General features: G+C 40.0%; 1 long non-coding RNA gene across 2 annotated transcripts in view; it reads right to left on the bottom strand.

Annotated features, from left to right (window-relative positions):
* Positions 1 to 10,919: 10,919 nt before the first annotated feature.
* LOC132813752 (uncharacterized) overlaps positions 10,920 to 26,345 on the bottom strand; it is a 43,140-nt gene continuing 27,714 nt past the window's right edge. For both annotated transcript variants that reach the window (XR_009644159.1, XR_009644160.1), the window contains exons 3-4: positions 12,850 to 12,919; positions 10,920 to 11,106 (exon numbers count right to left, since the gene is read on the bottom strand). This is a non-coding gene — a long non-coding RNA (uncharacterized LOC132813752). The remainder of the gene's footprint in view (positions 11,107 to 12,849; positions 12,920 to 26,345) is intronic.

Below are 26,345 nucleotides of genomic sequence, written 5' to 3' on the forward strand. Positions count from 1 at the left end.
TCTATCTAAAGGCATCAAGAGCATTGATGCACACCACATGCTCCTTCTCCAAGGACACCCGGCTGTTTAGCCTTTATCCTCAATCATAGAATAGAATCCCGACAGTGTGGAAGGAGAGCATTGGCCCATCAAACCCCACCGACCATCCGAAGAACATCACACCCAGAGCACTCTATCACTGTAACACTGCCTTTCCCATGGCTGATCCACCTAGTCTGCACAATCCTGGACACTGTGGACAAGGTAGCACGACCAATCCACCTAACCTGCACATCTTTGGACTGTGGGAGGAAACCAGAGCACCTGGAGGGCACCCACACTATCATGGGGAGAATGTGGGAAATCCACATTGACCAAGGCTGGACTCCAACCTTGTACCTAGTTCTGTGAAGCAGGAGTGCTGTAATCACAATTTAAATTAAAACAGATGATCCCTGCTCATTGTCCCATTGCTGTTTGTAGAGACATCCTGCCCAGAGAGACATCCTGAAGTTTAGAAAGTGGCAATGTAAGTTCAGTCAACTCCAGCCCAGTTAATGTGGTTAACAACAACAACATCAATACTCCAACAGTGTCATCATGTACAAGGGCCACTCCTGACTCTGATGAACAGTAACATCAAAGTCAGAGTCCTGCAGTCCACACGGAGCAGGTGGATGACCACTTCCCTGTGAGCACTCACTGGTCTCTCAATCATGTTGAAGACTCAGAAAAATCCCTTGTCACACAGAGGGGTGAACAGCTCCTACCCAGTGTGAACCCGCTGGGGTCTCAGTGGGCAGGATGAATCACTGAATCACTTCTCTCACACAGCATCTGAATGTCCTCTCCCCTGTGTGCGTTCACTGGGGACTCCGCAGGTACTGCATTTGAGTGAATCTCCCCCCACACTGGGAACAAGTGAATGACCGTTCCCCAGAGTGAGCTCGCTGGTGTTTAAGCAGGTCAGAGGACTGAGTGAATCCTTTCCCACACACTGAGCAGGTGAATGGTCTCTCCCCAGTGGGAATGCACTGATGTCTCTGCTGGTGAGAGATTTGAATGAATCCTTTCTCACACATGGAGCGGGTGAAGGGTCTAAACCCACTGTGCTATCTCTGGTGCCTCAGCAGATTGTAAGATCGAGTAAATCCCTTTCCCATACATGGGTCAGGTGAGCGGCCTCTCCGCAGTGTGACTGTGTTGGTGAGTGTCCCACTGGGAGGGGTAAGTGAATTCCTTATTCTGATTGAGCCCGTCCTCCTGTTTCTCTCAGTTGTTATTGACAATCTCATCCCCCCCGAACCAGAACCTGTTCCAGTGTTACAGAAACAGGCAGAATGGTCAGCTGCAGCTGGTCACCTGACCGGTCACTGGTCCTGAAAGGTTCACTCTCCACAGAGGCTGCCAGACCTGAATGTTTCCAGCAATTTCTGTTTTTATTTCTGATTCCCCAGCATTTGCAGATGTTTAGTTTTCCAATACTCATCTTGTCTGTTGCAGAGGAGTTTATAGATGAAATTAAAGGGTTTCAAAAATTGTACGTTAGGTCACACATCAGCTATGATCATCATGAATGGCAGAGCAAAGTCGAGGGGCTGAATGGCCTCCTCCTGTTCCAATGAAAGTTGTCCATCTGCAGCTTGTGGTAACATTTCCCCTCACTGCTCACTTCACCTCCATGTCTAACACACTGTTACTGACTGAACAAACCTCCTGTGTTTGAACTAAACCTGCTCATGTTCAGTGGCTCCCTCTCCTGCCTCCCAGGTTTAACTCTCACCATGGAATGCTGTCTCGTATTACTGCAGGAATGCCCACAAGGACTAATCCTGGAGTCTGTATCCCCTGGGATCCACAATCACCGTTTATTTCCTTCTTCCTCTTTCATTCTGTCGATTGAACTCTCGGTTTCAATCCATTCTCCTGTCAAGCTCTTCAACATGCCCATGTGGATGGACTAGAGGCAGCTGGGATTTAATGAAAGGAAGTGGGGATTAGGCAGAAGCACGAGGGGCGATGATAACAAAGACAGTTCTCATTGTAACGGCAGAGTTTCTCCGTGACCCAGTGAGTGGTGAAGCACCTGAGTTTGTGGGGGGAGACAGATTCAATCAGGGATTTGGTAAGACACTCAGACATTGACCTGTCCATCTGATTGTTAACTCAGACAGATAGAAAGAAAGATGCACATTTAGATCGCAACTTTGATGATTTGGGGCAATGAAACATGCTTCCAACCCAATGATTTCAACCTCAAATCTCTGAAAACACAGACACAAAGCTTCCTGCTTGTACCAGGCTGTCTCTGAGCCTCCTCTTTTCTTGAGAAAAGCATTTTGAGCTGTTCAGCCTTTCCTGGTGATAATAGCCACTATGTGCCTGTAAGATTTGTGACTGAACCTTTATTTTCCTGTTCCTTCTGAGTGATGAAAGTAGCAAAAACAGTTCCTGACCTGTGAGGGGGTTTGGGTGGAGTATTTATATTTACAAATTCATTCCCACCCTCACATTCAGTGTGAAATTGATGTAAAACTGAAGAAAATGAGTGAGTGAGCACCCACAGAACCATAAAGGAAGCATATGTATCTGAATTGAATGAACCTACTCTAAGATCAAACTAACCAACACGCCCTTCATTTACCATCATCCATGTGCCTATCCAAGAGTCCCTGATGGATCTGAATCTACTGCCACCACTGGCAGTGCATTCCACGCACCCACCACTATCTATGAAGAAACTATCTCTGACATCTCCCCACAACTTCCCCCATTCACCTTAAAATTATGCCACTTTGTGGGGAAAACTCTTTCAATGTCCATTCTATCTATGCCTCTCATCATCTTATAAAAATCTATCAAGCAAACTCTCACCCTCTTTCACTGCAATGACCAAAGCCCCAGCTCCCTCAACCTTTTTTTCATAAGACATGCCTTCTAGTCCAGGCAGCATCTTGGTAAATCTCATCTGCACCTTTTCTAAAGCTTCCACATCCTATGTCTAATGAGGTGATCAGCACCGAACACAATATTCCAAGTGTATTCTCACCAGGGATCCATAGAGCTGCAGCATAACCTCATGGCTCTTAAACTCAATTTCCCAGCGAATGAAAGCTAACACAGCATACACCGTCTCAATAAACCTATTACCTTGGATGTCAGCCATGAGGGATGCATGGACGTGCACCCCACGATCCCTCTGTTCCTCCACATTGTCATGAATCCGGCATTTAATCCGAAAATATGCACTCAAATTTGAAATTCCAAAATGAATAACTTCAAACTTTCCCAGAATGTATTCCATCTGCCACTTCTCAGCCCACCTCTGACAATGCCCTCTAGCAACCTACAAAAGCCCTCCACACTATCGACAACTCAACCAACCCTCATGTCATTGGCAAATTTCCTAACCCACCCTTCCACTTCCTCATCCAAGTCATTTATAAAAATCACAAAGAGCAGAGGTCCTAGAACTAATCCCTTCAGAATACTACTGGTCACCATGCTCCAAGCTGAAAACTATCCATGTAATCTCACCCTGTCTTCTATGGGCCATCCAATTTATTCTATAACCAGGCAGGTTTCCCTGTATCCGATGCCTCATTACTTTCTAAATGAGCCGACCATGGGGAACCTAATCAAACACATTGCTAAAATCCATATACACCACATCCACTACTCTGTCCTCATCAATGTGCTTGTAATATCCTCAAATAATTCAATAAGGTTTGTGAGGCATAACCTGCCACTCACAAAGCCATGCTGACCATCTCTAATCACTCAATACTTTTCCAAATAGTCATAAATTCTGTCTTTCAGAATCCTCTCCAATAATTTGGCCACAACTGATGTAAGACTGACTCATCGATGATTCCCAGGATTATCTCAATTGCCTTTCTTGAATAAGGGAATAATGTTTGCCACCCTCCAATCATATGGTATGACTCCAGTGGACAGTGAGGATGCAAAGATCATTGCCAAAACACAGTAATCACTTGCCTCCCTTCCCATAACAACCTAAGTTATATCCTTTCTGGCCCAGGGGACATCTATCCCTGTGATTTTTCAATATTTTCAGCACATTCTCCGCCTTAACATCAACCTGTTCGACCATATCAGCCTGTTTCACGCTGTCCTCACAGGAACAAGATCCCACTCATTCATGAATACTGAAGCAAAATGCTCATTAAGGACCTCCCCTACCTCCTCTGACTCCTGACACAAGTTTGCTTCACTATAAGGGGTATTAATGTGGAATTATATCTCAGCACTGAATTAATGTAAAGATATTGCAGTGTACAATCACTCGATTACTTTGAATATTGAGCTGTATTTTAACTGAGAAAACACAGTTGAATTGATTTGATTATATTTCACTTCATGCTAACGTTTATTGTATTTCGAACCATAATAAGAGTTTCCTTTTTACATATATATAACTTACTTAAAATTCATCGCACGTTTATGTACAGAAAATAGAATTAACATCTGTTTGTTCCTTTCTTTATCGATGACTGTTCATTTTGAATTTGTGGAAGGTGTACATTCTTGAAAGGAAGGGAAATTGCATTTTTAAATCAAAGTACAATGATCATGCAGTTTTATCAATTTGTCTTTCAAAGAATTGTCATGAGATTCCTCTTTATTTAAGACCACCATTGTATTGTTATTGTAAAATATTATTTAATTTCCAGTCCATTACACACAGAAACTACCAAATTAATTCCCATTTGAATTACTACAATAGACAGCTGATTAGTTTTCATTTGTGTAACCACATTAAACATAATATTGCAGTCCTGCCCGTCCTGGGTGGGAACATTATGAAAGGAGCTTGTGGAGCTGTGGCAGTGTCTATATTACTGGACTCGAGGGAAGGTTTCAAATCACACCTTCACCAGAAATATACCAAGAGCTGCTCTGAATGGTGATTAGAGAGCACCTAAGCACAGACTGAACTGCTTTCCAATTCAACATTAGATCTGCACTTATCTATTATATCAAAAATCACACAATCTGATACTTATTTGAGTCAGGTTACCAAGAAATATGTGTTGGAAACTTCACTTTAGCCACATTGCTTTTACAAAAGACTTACATCTGTCCCTGTTTTCTCTAACTGAAAGAAATCTGAAGAGGATTTTCACTTTTATGAAAAAAGGGGAGATGTTTCCCATTTAAATTAATGCTTCCTCGATTTGCCCCTTTTCCGTTTATGTGAGGTTTCATAATAATGCTCTACTTTCAGATTGTGGGGATACCTGTATCTAATTCTGTTGCTTATAAGTTCCTGGAGAATATTTGAAAATGTTGCAGAATTAAAGATTACGATGTCTAAGTAATGTGATTGATTTTTTTTGTTACAAAGGGGCAAGTCCAAACAATTGAAACACATTAAACATTATTCTCTCGTGCTATAAATTTGAAATAAAGTTGATGTCTTCTTCAGTAAACTAACAAGTGCTACCACCAATTACATGTCAGTCAGCTGGTTACCTACTTTGTAACTAAATGTTGTGATTCATCTCAATATTACTCTGTCCTTTTATCAAAGTGAATTTGGATTTGTTCGGTTTATGAATTGTCAGAAACTTGCTTTTATTTTTCCATTCACCTGTTCATTTTGACCAATAGATTGGAGTTTGTTCATTTAAAAATAAGGTTTGCACGTCTCTCACATATCTCATTTCTTGTATTATGATTCAAGAATGTTTCCTGGTGGAATTCGAGTAAATTCCAAACATTTGTTGACTTCAAATAAGATCTGTAACACCCAGTTATCAATCTGTTGTTAATGTTACAGCGGGTTACATTGACATTGATTAGGTACTCATTCAGAGAGATCAATTAACAATTATAAACTATTTGCAGGATTATTGAATTGAAAGAGAGATACAGATGGGCAAACATTTTTTGGAAGGCATTGCTTTTTCATTTAAATGTGTTGGCTGTTCCAGAATTCTATCTCGCCTTCCATTGGTTTTCTTGTCGAGAATGCAGATTTATAGTTCATGTGAATTTTAATGTGTTCTGTATTTTGAGATTTGTATCAGATTTAAGAAGAAAAGGAGAAACAATTAACATGAAAACTTTAGTGAATAGAAAGCAAAGGAAATTAAATTGACAGAAGCAACTTTTAGTATAATCTCGGAATATTCAGTCAAATTTTTCTAATGTCAAGAGCGTGGTGCCAGAAAAGCACAGCAGGTCAGGCAGCATCCGAGGAGAAGCAGAATCAACGTTTTGGGCATCACCCCTTCATCAGGAATATTTTCTGATGATGGCCTAATGCCCGGAAGGTCGATCCTCCTGCTCTTTGGATGTGCCTGCCCTTTTCCAATGCCACACTCTTGGCTCTGATCGTCAGCTTCAGCTTTCCCCACTTTCTCCAAATAAGTTTAATGAAGATGAACTGAAAAGGTTAGCATCAGCAGTTGGACAAGACCAAGTAAACACATTTTTTGCAATATTTACAGAGAAAACCTGTTCGAGAACATGCAACAAATCAGATCGAACAACACTCTTGCCGTTAGAACCCTTGGCCATTCATAATAAAGAATAACCATGCTTTGAACAACCAGTGTGGTGTATAACTACTGAAGTGAAATACCAGAGGGACAACGATTGCATTTATTGGAGGGAATGATAACCAGATCCTTACTGTGATAGTGGTGATTAATCTCAGAAACAATAAGATATTTACTGTGATTATTCCACTGAACAGTAATTAGATGGTGATGAAGATCTTTGTGTGGCTTCATGTGCAGTGTTTTGTTTGAACATTGATTTCAGTAACATTGAGATATTTTACAAGATTGACTATTGACTGTTAGAGATAAGTTTCAAAGGCAACTTTTTTTTAAATGTCAGTTTTGTTTAGCGAAACACAATTCTAATTATACGGAATCCCTACTATGTAGAAATAGGCCATTTGGCCCAACAAGTCTACACTGACGTTCCAAAGAATAATCCACTCAGCACCATTCTGCTCACAGATTATTGGACATTTACCCCTGACTAATGCTCCTAACCTACACATCCCTGAACAGAACGTGCAGTTTAACATGGCCAATTTACCTAATCTGCACATCTTTGGATTGTGGGAGAAAACCAGAACATGCAAACTCCACACAAAGATGTGACTGAGGATGGAATCAAACACATTTGCATAACACTGTAACACATGAGTGCTAACCACTGACCCTCTGTTCTCAATGCCCATGCAAGAAGTGAGATAAGTAAGAGGCGTGCAAAACAAAGATAAAAATCTCTAACAAATCACAAATGAACAATAATTAGAAAATTAATATGATCAAAATACAACAATACTAAGGTGAATTGCATTGTTTAGTTGCAAATTTAGGAATGAGCGAACTAATGAATAACGAGAAGTGACATTTGTTTATTTCACTGATGAAGAAATTGACTTGCTTTTCACCTTTGTAACACTGCAGAATAGCAATTTATGTGCCTGAAATGTTTGAATTAAGCTCTTTCTAATAAAAGAAAATAAAGTTTCATATTGCAGTGTTGGTACTCAGAAACAATTGGTCAAATTAAAATGTGAATCTCACTTGTTCAAAAGACTTTCTTAAATAATTGCACAATTATAACTATGACAATGACTTGATAATGTTGTTATATGAGCAATTAAAATGATTCAATATTTCAAAAACACTGTTGTTATGTTGATTGCATATTTATTAAAATTGGTAAATTGTGGAATACAATATAGAAACTAGCTTTATGAATTGAAGAAAAAATGAGCCAGTGATTACAGAACATTTATTTTTCTTTACTAAATACAGGTAACACAAGAAATGTGAATTTCTATCAAATGGTTTCCTCATAGAGACATGTTATTTTAATTCAGATGATTAATATTATGATCAGATTTCAGACATTTGTGTCAAAATTTGGAAGAAAGTTAATAGATAATGAAAGTGAGCATGAAAATAAACAAATGATGCAGATATTTGGTACATAAAGGAATTATAATAATTGTGTCATTATTGTACAGTGATGAATAATGTTGGAATAGAAAGGACAAAAAGAATCAACATGTTCAAATCAGTTCTTTTCTTCCAATTAAATGAAACCAATAATCATTTTGTAGAGCGCGTGATTCGGAAAAAAAAAGTCATTTACTGTGTGATATAAACTGAAAACGAATTCCATTTTGCAAAAATGGAGACTTTCCCAAATTCAAAGTTTAGGTTTGCTGAATTATACAACAAAAGTGGTTGTAATTTGAAATATCTCTTGCACACAAATGTAAAATAAATAAACTTAAAGATTTTTAGAATGACAAAACGTTTGTTGTTTGCATGATTGTATTACAGTCAATATCCGTGATAAAGTAAAAGCATTGTTTTAAGCAACATAAATCATCTTTAACTCCTGAACCGAAATAGAAGATATCAATTGCACTTGTTGCATGAAATAGTAAACAAATGCTTACTGTTGTCATTGGTTTCAGGAGCAATCAGGTACTTACTCAGGTTATTCTACTGAACAATAATCAGGTGGTGATGGAAGTCTTTGTGCAGCTCTATGTGTACTGTTTAGTGTGAACATTGGTTTCAATAAAATTGAGATATTTACATGAATTAGGAACAGATTGATAATTGGATGCGAATGATCTGATTTAAAATCTGACATTTTTTTTATACTTACTATGATTGTTGAGTGAAACGTTCTTAAACCATCATGCAATCAATGGGATAAGTGAGAGTTGGCAAATCCAACTTTCAAATGAACACAACCTGATATTTTCACACCATTTCAATGTCACATTCAATATAAATAAATGACTGGAAAGCAAAAATCAAATCTCACACAATTCATAAACTGACCAGTAATTAAAAAATAGATAAATAATATCATGTGACATTTGTTTATTTTACTGAAGAATCAATTGATCTTTTCTCATATTTATAGCACTGGAACATAAAATTCTATGTGTTGTTTTAACTAAGATCTACAGAACAAGAGAAAATTAATGACTAACATGACTTTGTATATTTCAGCTTTATGACTGCAACATTCTCAAATATTTTCCGAGGAATATTGATTGAGTGGAATTAGATACATATTGCTATTAGTGACCAGATGAAAGTATATAGCAGATACTGTGATTATTGGAATGAATGATGAATGATGATACCTCCTTATAATCAACAGATATTGTGATTGGATATACAGTAAATGTCAGCATCGAAGTAAATTATAATCAAATCAATTCAAAAATGTTTCCAAGTTTAAAATAAATACAATATTCACAATGATTGAGAGATTGCACTTTGCAATGTCCTTGCAGTATTTATTGTACGGAAGCATAATTCCACATTTATACCCCTTACTGGATTGCACAATTATTGTATATAAGATATATTAGCAACAAAGGGATTTTAAAAATCATATTTGTGAATTTGAGAATAATGAGATATCTCATCTTGATATTAGACTGAGTAATATATAGAAATGAAGAATAATATTGCAGGGAAACATAATTGGAGCTCTCTGAATTTCAAAGGCTGAGATAATTGTTATGTTTCACCTGAGCAAAAATCAGATATTTACAAAGAATTTTGCAAGGGATATTATTGGTCATTTTGTCTTTGGATTGGCCTGAACAAATATGTATTAATATAGTAGCATTGACAATCATGTGTAATTGCTGGGCTGAAAAGTAAGAGGATAGCTCTTGTATTTATTGGCAAGAATTATAATGAAATGTTTACTGTGGTTACTGCACTCAGTAACAATAAGATCAAGATCAATGGCTGTTAGAAACCTTGGCCACTCGTAATGAAGAATAAACACTGCTGTACGCAATACGTATCTTGGATAATTACAGAACAGAAATTTCAGAAGACACTCATTGTATTTACTGGAGGGAATGATAATCAGATGCTTACTGTGGTGATTGATCTCAGGAACAATAAAACAGTTACTCAGCTTATTCCACTGAACAGTAATTAAATGATCATGATACCATTGTCTGGCTTTATGAATAGTGTTTTGTGTGAGCATTGATTTCAATAACAATGCCATAGTATCCAAGTCTACAGGTTAGGTGAGTTGGCCATGCTAAATGGCCCATAGTGTTCACGGATATGGAGGTTAGGTGCATTAGTCAGGAGAAATGTCGAGTAATAGAACAAGGGAATGTGTCTGGGTGGGTTACTCTTCGGAGGGTCGGTGTGGACTTGTTGAGCCAAGTAGCCTGTTTCAACACTGTAGGGATTCTATGACTCTATGATTCTTTGATTTAGGAATAGACTGATAAGCGAGTGCTGAAGATACTATTTAAAGTCAACAAAATCTTTATGTTGAGTAGAATTGCTTAGCAAAATGCTTTGAAGCCATCATACACAAAGTGAGATAAGTGGAAGTAGTAAGGTATTGTGATATTTTAAATTTGAAAAACTACAGTGTCCTCAAATCTAAAATTTAGAGACAATGTAATGTGATACATACATTTATTAATGACCTGAAGATAACAAATTGCAGATTCTGTGATTATTGGAATGAACAACAGACAGAGCAAATCCAAAATTGGATTGAAAAGCAATTCAAACTCTGCTTAGATATTTTCTAATCACCATTCGAAGCTGTTTTGGTGCATCTCTGTTGAAGATGGGAACTCAACGCACACTTCCTGGTCTCGTGGGAGATACTCTACTGGAATTCCACAGGTTCCTTTCATTATGTTCCCACCCAGGAAGGGTGGGATTATAATTACTTGTGATTACTCAAATGAAAACTAACCAGTGTTCACTCTGATAATTGGGCTGGGAATTAATTTGACTGTTTCTATGCAATGGACTGAGAATGAAATGGTAATTCACAATAATGATGGTACTAAGTATATAGGCTCTTACGAAAAAATTAATATCATGACAATTGAAGGAAAAATAAATAGACATATCATGCACTTATTGTAAATTCATGAAAAATACAACTGCTGAATAGGTTTAAAGCAATTTTTCTGATAATGAAAAGATAATTAGAATGCTTAGCAGCAGATGGAATCACCAAAAAAAAATTCAATGTGACTATTCAGCTGCAGGCAGCTCCCCTTCCTTCCACAAATGTACATCTTCCAACAATTCAAAATGTACTCTGATTGATAAAGGGAAGAACAAACACATGTAACTTTTTTTTCTCGTGTTTACAAAAAAAGTCACAAATTTGAATATTTTTAGCTTTAAAATATTTAACCCTTGCTGAGATCAGAAATACAATAAACTTTCACGTTGAAGAAAAATATAATCAAATCATATCAAAATATACATCGATATTCACAATAATTGGGAGATTGAACGCTGCAATATCTTTCCATCAGTTGATGTACTGAGCCATAATTCCACTTTTATATCCCTCACTAGATTGATCAGTTATTAGATATTAGCAATAACTAAATTATTAATATGCTGTCAGTGAACTGAATATTAAAGAGAAATCTCACATTGTTGTTTGAAGATACAATGTGCCGAAATAAACAGTAATTATTGGCAAAATGTCATTAGATAACTCTTAATCGATGAGGCTATGGTTACTTTGATTGTTGAAATAAGTAGCATTCAGATATTTCCAATGAGCATTGGATGGAAAATCAATCTTTTTGGTATAGACGTGAAAAAAACGTTTTATTGGAGTATTGTCAATAAGAAATATAGGATTAAATTATGATGTGCATCTCACCTTACTGAATACTTTCAACTTTTCTAAAAGGTTTCTAGTCCAATCATCAGTTTAAAAGGGGTCATTTTGGTTCAGCAGATCAGTAACTGCAAACATTTTCAACACATCTCCATCAAAGCTGATAATTCAGAAAAAAATACCAAAGCATTACCTGTGTAAATGTCAAACTATATCTTTAGATTAGAGTCAAGTTCATTCTCTACTTACTTTATTCCTATTTTTGACACCAGTGACTAAATATTGATTAGATTAAATGTCATATGTGTTAGACATGAGTTTTCTCTCAACGATCTGTGCAACACAGGAATGGGCCCTTTGGCCCATAACGTTGTGCTGAACATAATGCAAAATAAACTCACCCCTTCTGTCCACATCCTTCCAAATTATCTAAATGAACATTTAAAAAAGCCCTAATGTATCTGCCTCTACCACCAACCCTGGAAATTCATTCCAGACACCTACCACTCCCTTTGTAAAAAACAAATTGCCCCTCACATGCTCCTTGAACTGTCTCCCCTAACCTTAAACGCATGTCACATACTTTTGACGTTTCAACTCTGGGAAAACCATTTTGACTGTCAACCCTATTTACGTATCTCCTGATTGTATAGACTTGCATCAATTCTTCCTCCATCCTCCGCTACTCCACAAAAAAGCAACCTGAGTTTTTCTCACGTCTCCAAATCCAGGCAGCATCCTGGTAAATGCCCTCTGTACCCTCTCCAAAGCCACCATACCCGTCCTATAATGTGGCGAATAGGAGTGAATACAATACTTTAAGTATGCCTTAACCAAAGTCTTATAAAGTTGCAACATGCCATCCTGACTCTTGTAATCAGTTCCCTGACCAATAAAGGCAAGCATGCCATTTGCCTTCCTGACCACCCTATCTACTTGCATGGTCACGTTCAGGGAGCCATGGTCTTGAATGCCAAGATCCCTTTGAACAACAAAGCTGTTCAGGGTCCTGCCATTACCTACTTTTCCTTAATATTTGAGCTCCCAAAGTGAAACACCTCACTGTTGTATGGATTAAACTTTGCCTTTAATTTCTCTGCCCATATCTGCAATTTATCTTTTTCCTGCTGCATTCTTTGACAACCCTCTACATTATCCACAACTGCACTGAACTTTGTATCGTCTGCAAACTTATTAACTCACCAAATTAGATTTTAATCCATGTCACTTATATATATTTGTCCCGCAAACAGAAGGGTTCCAGTGCAGATCCCTGTGGGAAAAAGACAGAAAATGAGGAAAATGCAGAATTCTTGAATAAATGAGGTTTCTTTCAATGACAAAACTATTCTGATGAATAATCTCTGAAGGTGTGATTTTTGTTTTGAAATTAACCCAATATTTTAATTCTCAGTTTACTGATCTTATTGAATATCTAGTACAAACTGCTGTGAAAATATTGAATCGTTTTAAGTGTTTAGTTCCAACATTAATTATTCTTTAATTGTAATTTCAATTATCACACCATCATGAGAGTTGAATCTATTATTTCTTAGTGCCAGTATCATGATGAAATATTTACACTCGTTTCAGGTCAACACACCTGCAATCAAGCAAAGTTTTCTCACCCAACACTCATAGTAACTATCTCATTCTCTTTCATTTGAATTCTCATTTTAATTAAATGATCATTAATCAGTCTTATCAATTAAGAGATGACTAACTAGTTTTCACATCAATATTTCAGTTCTTTCCAACATATTGTACAATTACATTGCAGTAAGGGTTTCTCATCATTCTTAAATTTGTTATCAGCTATTTTTGTGTCTGATTTCCAGTATCCACAGTTTTTTGCGTCCTTGTATTAATTGTATTTCATTTCAATGCTAACATTTCTATATTTCTAATTATTACAATAAGAGCTAAGTATTTTTCATGTTAAACATTGTATTAATTTCACGTGTTTCTTGTGTATACAAACCAGAATTAACAAATGTTTGCTCTATTCTTTTACAATAAATCTTGAATTCTTAGAAATCACAATTTTGTGAAAATGAGGGAAATTATCTTTCGATTAATAGTCACATTGAATGACTAATGCTTTACTTCCAAGTCATGAGCATTACAAAGCAGTTTAATTTTGAGTACATAAATGACTGCTTCAAACATATTTAATTACTTGATTATCATGAGATTTATATTTGTTTAAGATCATTGTCGCTTCGTTCCAACATTTTTATGAATTACTAATTCCTTTTATCAGTCCATTACACACTGGAATTGTCGAATACAACCCAGTCTGATTATCACAATAAATATTTGAGCAGTTTTCCCTGTGAGTTATCACCGTAAGTATGTGATTATAGTCCTGCCCTTCTTGCATAGGAACATTATGTAGGGCTCTGGTAATGTCTGTACTGAAAGACCAGGAGGTATGGATTCAATTCTAAACTTCAACAGAGATGTGTCAAAGCACCTCAGAGTTGATTAGAAAATATCTAAGTGTCTACTGAATTATTTTTCAATCCAACATTTTCTCAACTTGTATCCGTTGTTCATTGTAATGTTCACAATATCTTGAATTTATTTGCTTCCGTTCACTGACTAAACTATGAATGTTATTATGCTGCTTCTAAGTACCTCTCAACTTTTAATAACTTTGCAGTCATAAAGATTCTACAGTGTAAATTACATTTAAGGTGAGGAGGAAAGATTTAAAAGGGATCTGAGGGGCAACTTTTTTCACAAAGTGTGTTTGGCTCACATGGAATGGGATGTGAGAGGAAAGGCGTTGGCTGGTACAATTATAACATCTAAAAGACTTTTGGACAGTTACATGGATAGAAAACGTCCAGAAGGATATGGAACAAACACAGGAAAATGGGGCTAGTTTAGTTTAGGGAACCTGGCCGGGCTGCCTGAATGGCCTGTTTCCGTGCTGTACCAAGCTAGCATAGTACAATTCAAACTTGACTGTGATAGATAAAGGAGAGAACAAACGGGTGTTGATTCTATTTTGCGTCCATAAAAAAGTGACATGAATTTTAAATAATTTTGTCACAAGAAATAGTTCACTCTTATTGTGATCAGAAATACAATGAATGTGAGCATTGAAGTCAAATATAATAAAAACAATTCAACTGTGTTTATATGGTTAAAATAAAAATTGATATTCACAATCATTGTGAGTTTGTACACTGCCATATCTTCACATTACTTCATGTACTGAGCCATTATTGCATTTACTGAGCATAAATAAACCCCCGACTGAACGGAACAATAATTAGATGTTAGCAACACTTAGATTTTCAAAATCTATCAGTGCACCGTGAAGAAGGAGAAATTGATGTAATTTTATCCTGATCGATGATCCAACATTTGTGTCTGAATCAGGAAGAGAGTAAGGAGATAACCAAAGTAAATATCAGAGTGACCACAAGATACAGTCCATGACATTTGATAGAAAAAGGAATTTGCATACTTTCATGGCTATTGAACGTTAATAATTAATTCCCTCCGCAGGTACTGAAACAGTCCAAGTCCAAGTACAACAAGATCTGGACAATATCCAGGTTTGGGCTGACAAGGGGCAAGTAACATACATTCCACACAAATGCAGGCAATGACCATCACGTATAAGAAATAATCTAACCACCATCCATTGACATTCGCTGGTGTTGCCATCATTGAACACCCACGATCAACATCCTGGGAATAATCATTGATCAGAAACTGAATTGGTCTTACCACATAAACACAGTGGCTACAAGAGTAATTCAACTGCTGTCTCCTGAAAGCCTGTCCAACAGCTACCAGACACAACTCAGGAGTGTGATGGAATACTCCCCACTTGCCTGGATAGTGCTACCCTAACAACACTCAAGAAACTTGATACCATACGAAACAAAGCAGCCCGCTTGATTGGCACAGCATCCACAAGTATCCACCCCCCCCACCACCACTGATGCTCCGTAGCAGCAGTGTATACTATCTACAAGATGCACTGCAGGAAATCACTAACCAGCACCTTTCAAACCCATGACCACTTCCATCGAGAAGGACAAGAGCAGCAGCTAGATGGTAAGACAACTATCTTCAAGTTCCCCGATAAGGTACTAATCACCCTGAATTGGAAATATATGGCTGTTCCTTCACTGTCGCTGGTTCAAAATCCTGGAAATCCCCACCCCAAGGTATTACATAGAACATAGAAAAATACAGCACAGTACAGGCCCTTCAGCCCTTGATGTTGCGCCGACCAAAGCCTACCTAACCTACACTCGCCCAATAACCTCCATATGCTTATCCAATGCCCGCTTAAATGACCATAAAGAGGGAGAGTCCACCACTGCTACTGGCAGGGCATTCCATGAACTCACAACCCGCTGAGTAAAGAATCTACCCCTAACATCTGTCCTATACCTACCACCCCTTAATTTAAAGCTGTGTCCCCGAGTAACAGCTGACTCCATTAGCGGAAAAAGGTTCTCACTGTCAACCCTATCTAAACCCCTAATCATCTTGTACACCTCTATCAAATCTCCCCTAAACCTTCTTTTCTCCAGTGAGAACAGACCCAAGTGCCTCAGCCTTTCCTCACAGTTTTGTGCTGTATACCCACAGCAGGTAGAATGCAGCGGCTCAAGAAGACAGCTCACCACCAATTTCTCAAGGGCAACTAGGGACGGGCAATAAATGCTGGGCCCAGCCAGTGACACCCACATCACATCAAATAAATATTATTATAATGTCTGCAAGATCAAAACAGCTCCACGCTGTCCTAGCTGCAATCTCTGCCCCTTATTGAAAAAGATAAAAGAATCTGACATTGCTCAACTTTCTCATCAAAACCAAGTACAGTATTCACCCCAGCCCTCTCTTATATGAACCAGCAGCATTTCCACCACCAACCGTAGATCGTCTTAAAATATTTTGTCAGTAACTTTTAATTAACTGGTTACTACAATTACAATGCAATCTGTACAAACAGATTAAATACCTTTTATGCAACAACAAATTTTCTAACAACTTTTCTCGATCTTTGTCATTCTTTTTAGTTCGATGAGGTAGGGAGGGATGGAAACACGACAGTGATGTAAGATATATGTAATACAGTGAGACAGGGAATCTAGTATGGCTCATGTTGACTCTTAGACCCCACACAGTGAAGCAACACATTCACTGCATAATAAACATAACATAACATTTCAACCCCACTCACACCCGGAGTGACAGAAATAAAATGTGGATCGGTTGGACAGGATAGGTTTGTTACAGTTAGAGTTTGGGAGAGTGAGGGGTGACATGACTGAAGTATCTAACATCCTGAATGGTTTGATAAGGTGGATGTGGAAAGGATGTTTCCACTTGTGAGTCATTCCTGAACTAGAGGGAACTGCTTTAAAATTGGGTTCACCCTTTCAGGACAGCGATGATGATATTTGTTTCCCATCAGATGGCTGTGCAAATTTGGAACTCTCTGCCCCAGAAGGGGGGCTCACTGAGTATTTTTAAGACACAGGTTGATAGATTCTTGTCAAGGGACGTTGGGGGGAGATGGAATAGAAATCACTAACAGATAAGGCCTGGTCTTATTGAATGGTGGAGCAGGCTCGAGGGGCCGAATGGTCACCTTCTGCTTCTCTCTCACATGATCCCCGGACTGAGAGCTTTGTTTAAAGTTCATTCACTGGGTGTAGGTGCCACTGGCTGTGGGCAGCATTATTCCCCAGAGGGCAAATAAGAGCCAACCACATGGCTGTGGGTCAGGAGTCACATGTAGGCCAGACCAGGTCAGGATGGCAGCTTCCTTCCCTAAAGGACACCAGTGATCCAGATGGGTTTTTCCTGACAATCGAGAATAATTTCATCAATAGACTCATAATTCTAGATGATTATTAAATTGAAGTTCCACATCTGTCGTGGTGGGATTCGAATGAGGGTCCCCAGAATATTCACTGGGTCTCTGCATTAACAGTTCAGCAATGATACCACAGGACTGTTCCCGAGCTACAAAGGGTGGGAACCAAAACCTTGATCAAACAGGGAGAATTTAGGAGCGTTGAAGGGAATGGGGGAAGAGAATGACCAAGTTTAGGTTCAAGGCAACTGAAACTAAAGCCACCAACAGGGAGGAGAACAAAGTAAGAAACCCTCACACAGCTGGAATTGGATAAGTGCAGATACCCCAGGGAGGTGTGGAACTACACAGGGAGGACAGGGTGAAGGCCCGGGTAGGTTTAAAAGCAGTGAACCAAATTTTGAAATTTTCTTCATGAACATAATGTAGATCGGGTTAAAACTGAGGTAGGTGTCTGACACAACTTGCTGCAAGAACACAGACAGTAGAATCTGAAGTGATCATGAGGTAATGGAGGTAGAATGTGGGAGACAAGCTGGGACTGTATTGGAATAGTCATGGTGAGAGGGAACAAATGCTGGATGCAGGGTTTCAGCAGCTGATGGACTGACGCTGAGGTGAGCCATCGGAAACTGAGCAAGTGACCACCATCTCATAGGACAGAGAAACTGATCCATCAGCCTGAAACTGACTGACCACGTGGCTGTCAGTGACTCCAACACAAGTGAATGGAAACATTGCTCAGAGCCTGTTTCTGTAACATTCAACACAACCAGGAAATAAAAAAATGAATAATTAGCTGAAAACAAGGTAACTGCTCTGTTAGAGTCTAAACTATTCAATGTTCAGTTATTGAACATTATTGATTCACAGAATATTCTAACCTGCAGAATCACAGTAAAAGGGGAAAGTAAACAACATTCTTGGCAAAGACATAATGAAACAACTGCTTGTATAAAACAGCTGAGAACAAAGGGGCTAAATTCTCCACAAACTGACAAACACAGGTACCATCGGTTTATAGATAGACAATGAAATTCTTCAGAAAAACACTTCCCTGCCTCTGGTGTGTGAACTGCCACTTATTTCCTTTGAAAAGAGTCTCTGTTTCCCCTCAGAAAAGCAGGTGTGTCGCGCACTTACAGACTGACTGACAGACAAAGGAAACCTGATCTGAGACTCGCAGGTTAATGAAGCTAATAGTGACAGCCCATTGCACACAACAAGAGCTTAGACCACAACAGATTCTAGTGAAACCAACAATGCAATGAAAAAGGTGAATTAGTCTTTATAATCATGCAGCCTCTCTCAATCAAATAATCCCAGTCAACTTCCAAACATTTTTAAACTATTAATACCAATATATACATATTTATTTCCTTCCCTAATTTCCTCCAAAAATATATCTAACTATTCTCTTCAAAGTACATTTTAAATGGTCAATTCATAATCACAATTCATTTCCAATTATTCTTAGTGCAAAACAACTTGCAAACTAAAATAGTTTTCATGTTAATAATGACACTGGAAACTTTGTTATGTAGTTTAACCATATTTCCAAATATTGTTTTGGTTCATTATTGCAGTGAAGCTAAAATTAAAGTCTATTTATTTTCTCTGATATCCTTCCATTACTTTATTCCCTAATAACAATGCCCATGGTGTAATGGGTGACAAGCATTAAAATAAAATCGAATTTTCAATGCAAGAACTGGTACAAATGATCACATATTATTCAGTCCATTCATTGTCGTTGATGTTGAGAGTTATTTTCACTGTATGATCATGTTAAATTCACTTAAATAATCACAGTACAATTCTCACCTCTATAGATCTGTAAAGTGAATGTCAAGTTATAAATATGTCAAGTCAAACCAAATTCACATTTTGTTCTGTGTTATTCCTGGAAGGACAGGATGGGTTACATTATTATGGGAAACAGGAACAAGTGAAGGTGGTGACTCTCAGACGTGAGACCTAAAAGCCAAAGGGCCAGCTGGTAGTTACAGTGGGGGATGTACCTAGTGCCCCGCTCTCCTTAGAAGACAGTGAGGATGGTGACACTGGGTAGAACGGGTTAGATGGCGAAGCGCCCACGTATGGACAGAGGGACAGCAATGGGTGGGATGACCCACTGCCCTGTAAGGCCCAGAAGGCCGTGTCCATGGCACCGCTCGGCATCAAAGCTCAACGTGGCTCGACAGTAGGGAGCAACAAAGGGAACTGACAGAAACCAAACCTGAACCGTTTACCCTGCTGAATGACAGGTGTTGGTGAATGAACACCCAGCCTGATAGAGAAATGGTATTAATGGGCCTTATTGAGACAATATGGATGAATTAATTGAGGTACACAGTCTCACCGAAGGTGGTGTCAGCCAAGATCTCTCAGGCCAAGATGCCCTGACGTGTACAGCAGAATCTGTCCCTGCAATGAGGGTATGGGGGTGTGAGCCAGTTCCCCCCAGTGCACAGCCGATCAGTGGCTCCAGGCATTTACAGATATTGCAGGGACACACTGGGGAGGAGACAGGCTGAATGGGCTAAAATAACCTTGGTGACTCATGGAGCCAAGGGTAATATCGAGGATCATACAGAGAGGAAGCCTGAGGTGTGTAAGGAACACGGGGGATTACCAAACCCCAAAGTGTAATGATGAAATAGGTTTGATGTGTTTAAAAGATGACATGGGACCCCATTTAACTGTAATTATAAACATGGGACTCCCAGTGGGAGATAATTCTAACCAAATGCTGAATTGGTCATGAGAGCTGAGGCAAACGCAGAAACACAGAAGAATAGATTCAATACAGGGAGGGTAATCAGACCCACAATGTTACAAGGGAAGCAGGAAAGGGCACATAGCCAAGGAACGTCGGCAGAGAGAGGGAGATAGATGTTCACATTGTGTGTGGCCTGTGTTCACGTAGGCACATGCAGAGCCCATGAATATTTATTGATGCTGTGTTTGATGTATTAATAAATATTAATACAGGAGCAGCTATATCAGTTACCAATATGGATTTGCCCCCACCCTCTCAATTACTAAAATGAGAGCATTTGGAGAGGGAATCGAGGAAGCCGGATAAAATAATCCGATGCAGATCACCGATATGGCAAATTATACTCAGATATGGGAGTGTGAAACTGAGGAAGGGACCATTCTGGGAGTTGCCATTTTAGAACAGTTCGGAGCAACTATTGATGTAGAGACCTGAACTGTAATATGGGAACAACCTGGACAGGCCTGAGACAGGAAGCAAAGGAGAGGCGACATCTTCAGAGTAGTTGCATTGCAGGGAGACTGGAACAGTCAGGGAATCTGGGGAGTTATAGCTAGGACCCAAACAGCAGTGTGGGGAACTCAAACAGGAATGTGGGTTATTATCTGTGGATCCTGTAAAGATCGAGGGCCCTCTCACTCCCCACACACACAGGATCCCATTAAAGCTGGGGCTGAGGAGGCAGTCATTGTGACAGTAACAGATTGAGAGAAGCAGGGAAGTCAGACCGACAGTATCCCAGACTAATTCACTGAATCCAGACGGCTCATCCCACCTCACTATTGATTATACCTCCCTCAGTAAATCCGCCTCTAAAGAGTATCCTACAGTAGCAAACCACACCACTGTATTTAATGGATTGAAATCGCAACAGGATATAGTCTCAGCCCTTGATATTGTGAATGGGGTCTGGTCCATAATGGCAGAATAAGCTGGTGATTACTATCAAAGGAAAACAGTACACCTGGATCCAGTTATCTCAGGGATCCCATAATATTCCAGTATATCCCACCGATGTAAGGCTGATGGAGTTAGTCTATTTAATCTTACCAACACCTCATTACCTCAGTTGGTGAGAAAGAACATATCCAAATATTAAACATAGTATTGTGTCAGTTCAGGCAGGCCGGGCTTAAAATTAACCCACAGAGAGTGCAACTGGGAAGGTAAGTAGAGGCGTACCTGGGACATCATATCAGGGAGATCAAATCAGGAAGGCAGAGGGGATAATCCCATTGGAACAAAAGACCATGATTTTAAAACTATCCATCTGCACATCGCGAAAGGGTAAGGCAAACTTTAGATTGTTTAATTATTGGAGGCCTTTTGTGGAGGCCAGGATTGGCAGAACCATCACAAGCCCTGACAGAAGCACGGACATTAGCCAGGGGTCAGGGAGTCAGCATATACACAGTCAGTCAGCATGCCTTTGGTATTGTTCATGACCATGTGTTGGTCTGGGCTCGGTGAGGGTACATCACCTTGTCTGGGGGCCACATAGAGCATGAGGAACAGGTCAGAGAGTTAGTGGAAGCAGCTAACTTTCCCAATGAAGCAACAATAATAAAGATTAGAGCTCACAGGAAAGTCGAAACCCCACACCAACAGGGCAGTGAGTATGTGGATAAGGCAGGTAAAATACTGACTGAAACAGTGCAGGCATTTGAGGAGATGGCAGTGGCAGGAGCTGCAGAAGTGATAGAGGAAGATTTAAAGATAAATCCAGAAACAGTCCCACAACAGGAGAAAGAGGAATGGGAAAAGGGTGGGGCAGTAATTGGACAAGACAGAGTCTAGATGATCCAGCAGTGCCACCACACTGTATAAGACAAACATTATTAAAAACATATCATGGGTCAGCCCATATTGGACAGGATACAATGCAATATCAGATGCTCCACTACAGGGGAGGCCTGGAACAGGGAGAAATACAGCAAGGTTTTGTCGAAGGTGTGTAGTGTGTTCACAGTGTGAGCCAGTGAAAGCAATCAGGATAAACTGGAGGCAGCAGCAGGGACCCAGGGGCCCATGGGAACAATTACAGATGGATTTGACACAGACACCCATCCCAATCCCAGGGAAGGAAATCTTGCTGCGTCTTAATAAACAGGTTTACGCAGTGGGTGGAAGCATTCCCCTGCAGATTTTGACCAAGGGACACATGTTACAGGGAACGTAGTTAAACAGCTCTGTGGCCTGTTTGGTACTGAACAGAAACCCCATCTCCCATACCACCCCCAGAGCTCAGGGACAGCAGAAGGAATGAAGCAGACACTGAAAGCTAGTCTGACTAAGGCCGTCCCAGAGACAGGCAGAGATGGGTTAGAGTACTCCCCACCATCCTAATTAAATTAACATCAACCCCAGCAAAGGGAACAAGGCAGTCCCCCTTTGTATTAGTGACCGGACGGACTACGCAGGTGCCACAGGGTGTGGCAGTGGGAGTGCCCGAGATGTCCAATGGCAAGGATAGGGTCAAACAATTCTTGAATGAACTGGCAAAGCAACTGCATGAGCTGAGAGGGGAAGTTGCAGAGGGACAGCGAATCAGAAACTGGGAAAGGGAGCACAGAAATATCCGAGCTACCATTCCAAACCCAGGAGATCAGGTCGAGTGAAAATATTAGCGGAAAGCATGAAGGAAACCCAGCTGTACTCGGCTGGGGAAGCCACAGAGTTCTCGAGAGGGAGCTCTCCCACCATGTTTAAATGAGGAGCGCTGAATAATGGTCACACGCGCTGCTCAACTCAGGCTCCTCTTTGATACTTCTCCCAGCAACAGTTGTGAAGGGGTATGTTGCTGGCTGGAGGTCTGTGGCCAGTGTCTCTGTTCCACAAGGATCAGAACTGGGACATCTGTTGTTTGCAACATATCTCAATGATTAGCAAGAAAATGTAAACAACTGAATTAGCAAGTTTGTAGATGGTACAATTGATGAAGCTGTGAACAGTGAAGAATGTTGTCAAAGAACACAGCAAGAAAGATCAGTTAGAAGGTTATACGGAGAAAGTACAGATATATCTGATTTGGACAAATGTGTGGTGATGCATTTTGGGAGGCACATTGCAAGAGGAATGTATACACTAAATGGAAGGGCCCTGAGCAGCATTGATATACAGAGGGATCTTCAGGTGCACGTTCACAGCTCCCTGAAAGTGGTGAAGGAGGTGGATGGCAGGCTTGCCTTCTTCTGTCAGGGGAGTGAATATAAAACTGTAATCAGGCCACCTTTGGGGTATTGTGTGCCGTTTTGATCACCACATAAGGAGGGTGTGGAGGCTTTGGAGAGGTTGAAAACAGGTTTACCAGGATGTTGTCTGGATTGGGAGAGGTTGGAACATCTTGGGTTGTTGTCACTAGAAAGTCAGTGGCTGCGGGGTGAACCATGAGGCAAAGAGTGAATAATCTGACTCTTTTTCCAAGGTGGAAACGACAAATTCTAGAGGCCATAGGTTTAAGGGGAGAGGGGGCACGTTTAAAGGAAATGAAAACCAAAACAACTGCAGATGCTGTAAACCAAAAACAAAAACATTTTTGTGAAAAGTTCAGCAGGTCTACCAGCATCTGTGAAGAGAAATCAGCGATAACGTTTCTGAGGAAGTGTGACCAGACCCGAAACATTAACTGATTTTTCTTCACAGATGCTGCATGACCTGCTGAGCATTTCCAACAATGTCTGTGCAGGTTTAAAGGAAGTTATGTCGGGCAAGTTTCTTCTCCAGGAGGTGGTCAGTGACTAGAATGTACTTGCCTGAGAGTTGGTAAAAGCAGAAACAATCACAATGTTTAAGAGGCATTTGGGCAGACACATAATCAGGCATGGGTTGGCAGGGATATGGACCATATACAGGCAGATGGAATTAGTTTGGAATGGTATCATGATCCGTACAGACATAGTGGGCCGATTATCCCAGTGCTGTCCTGTTCTGTTTTCTGGGGCGTGTAGAATGTGTCGAGCAAGAGATAATATTTTGAGTGGAATATGTCTCTTCATTAGAACACACAGTGAGTTGATGCATTTTGAGAGAAGCAGTGTAGAAAGGGAATATATATTTGATTGGAACAGACACAGGGAGCAGGATAGCAGGATGGGGGACAATGTGTACAACTGCAAATGTGTTGCTGGTCAAAGCACAGCAGGTTAGGCAGCATCTCAGGAATAGAGAATTCGACGTTTCGAGCATAAGCCCTTCATCAGGAATAATGTGTACACAGGACAATGTGTACAAATCATTTAAGGAGAGAGAACATAAGGTGTTTTGAGTAAACGTATAGGATACTGGGCTTCATTAATAGAGCGAATGATAACAAACTCATGGAATAGATGCTGACCATTGACAAAGCTCTAGTTAGGTCACAGTCAATCATTGCATCCAATTCTGGTCACCAGATTCCTGGTCAGAATGGGGAATTTAAAATACCACAGAGGGGCCAGTTCCATACTTTGCTTTCTTTCAGGATGCATTGGCGACTCAAGGGTTAAACATTCTCCTGCCAAAAGCCTTACTGCTGCATTCTAACAGTACGAGGCCTGTACTCTTACAATACAGACAGAACACCTCAGTAGGGGGGAGGCGGACTGTACCTTCAAAATAGAACGCATTGCAGCCACACATGTGGATTCCCCCGTAACCCCAGACAGAGGAATTTGCCCTTTCCAGACAAGACTGAGAGCCCTGGGCACAACCCTGTTAAACTGCCTCCCGCTCCCATTGTCTTACCTCCCCTCCATATTAGCATAGGTAAGTGAATCCCCCATTTACTGAAGGAAGAACCCTTCTGCCTTAACCTCTTCCCATCAACACATAATCATGAACAATACGATAATCAGTTTCTGTAATCCATTCACACTTTATCACAGGACATCACCATTCATCAAGCTTTGTAAGGTCATAATTACCTGCTTTAAACTATGTAATGGCAATTGCCCATGTGACTGATATGTCTTTGTCTAATTCCTATTAAATATACTGTATCTGTGGGTAAGGCAGAGATTCATGAAGAACAGTCTCTGCAAGTAGACACTCGGCTACTTTAGAGACATTTTGAAACTCCCGCCAGCTGTCCAATAATAAAACTACCGCTGTTGTGCAGAAAACTTGTCTCGTCTGGATTTGTGGAACAAATTAGACATCAATATTGAATGATATGAGTGATCTTCAGAGTGTGGAGTACAGACTTACTGGTGTGGTTCACTGATGAAGAAAATGCACTCAGTGAATTGATTTGAAGAAATTTGTATTTTCTTTGAATTAAACAAGTTGAATATATTTTTGATAGAGCTATATAAGATTATAACACACCTAGATATAGCAGACAAAAAATATCTGTATTCAATAGGTGATCGCACAAGAATTAAGATCAGATGTAAAGTTTTGATACAGCGGGAGATGAGCAAGTGTTTCTGCTGACTGGGGCATGTAACTGGCTGCTTCATGGACTGGAACTGGCAATTGAGACTGAAAGGTAACTGAGTGGTGAGCACTGCTGCCACACAGCGTCAGGGACCCGGGATTTATTTCAGCCATATGCGACTGTCTGGAGTTTACACGTTCTCACCATGTCTGCGTGGGTTTCCTAGGGTGCTCGAGCTTCCTCCCACAGTCCAAAGATGTATAGGTTAGGTGTATTGCCTATGCTAAATTGCCCACAGTGTCCATGTATGTGCCGGTTAGGCCATTAGCCATGGGAAATGCAGGGTTACAGGGACAGGGTGGGTCTGAATGGGATGCTCATCATAGGCTGGTGTGGACTCGATGGATGAATACCCTGTTTCTGCACTGTAGGGAATCTATTCTCATGAAGAAGAATGTACTTGTCTCAATGTGTTGCAAATCTGTGGCATTCCCTCTTCAAAATGCGGTGGATGCCAGGACAATGAGCAGATTTAATGAAGAGATACAGATGTTTAATTTGCAATGAGATGAAGGGTGAGAGAGAGCAGGTGGGAAAATCCAGCTGAGACCGAGGTGAGCTCAATCATCACCGTATTAAATGGTGGGGCTGGTTCGAAGGGCTGCATTGCCTCTCCTGTGCCCAGTGCTCATCTTCTTACG

This window comes from Hemiscyllium ocellatum, unplaced genomic scaffold, assembly GCF_020745735.1.
Source record: "Hemiscyllium ocellatum isolate sHemOce1 unplaced genomic scaffold, sHemOce1.pat.X.cur. scaffold_460_pat_ctg1, whole genome shotgun sequence".
NCBI classification, from domain to species: domain Eukaryota; kingdom Metazoa; phylum Chordata; class Chondrichthyes; order Orectolobiformes; family Hemiscylliidae; genus Hemiscyllium; species Hemiscyllium ocellatum.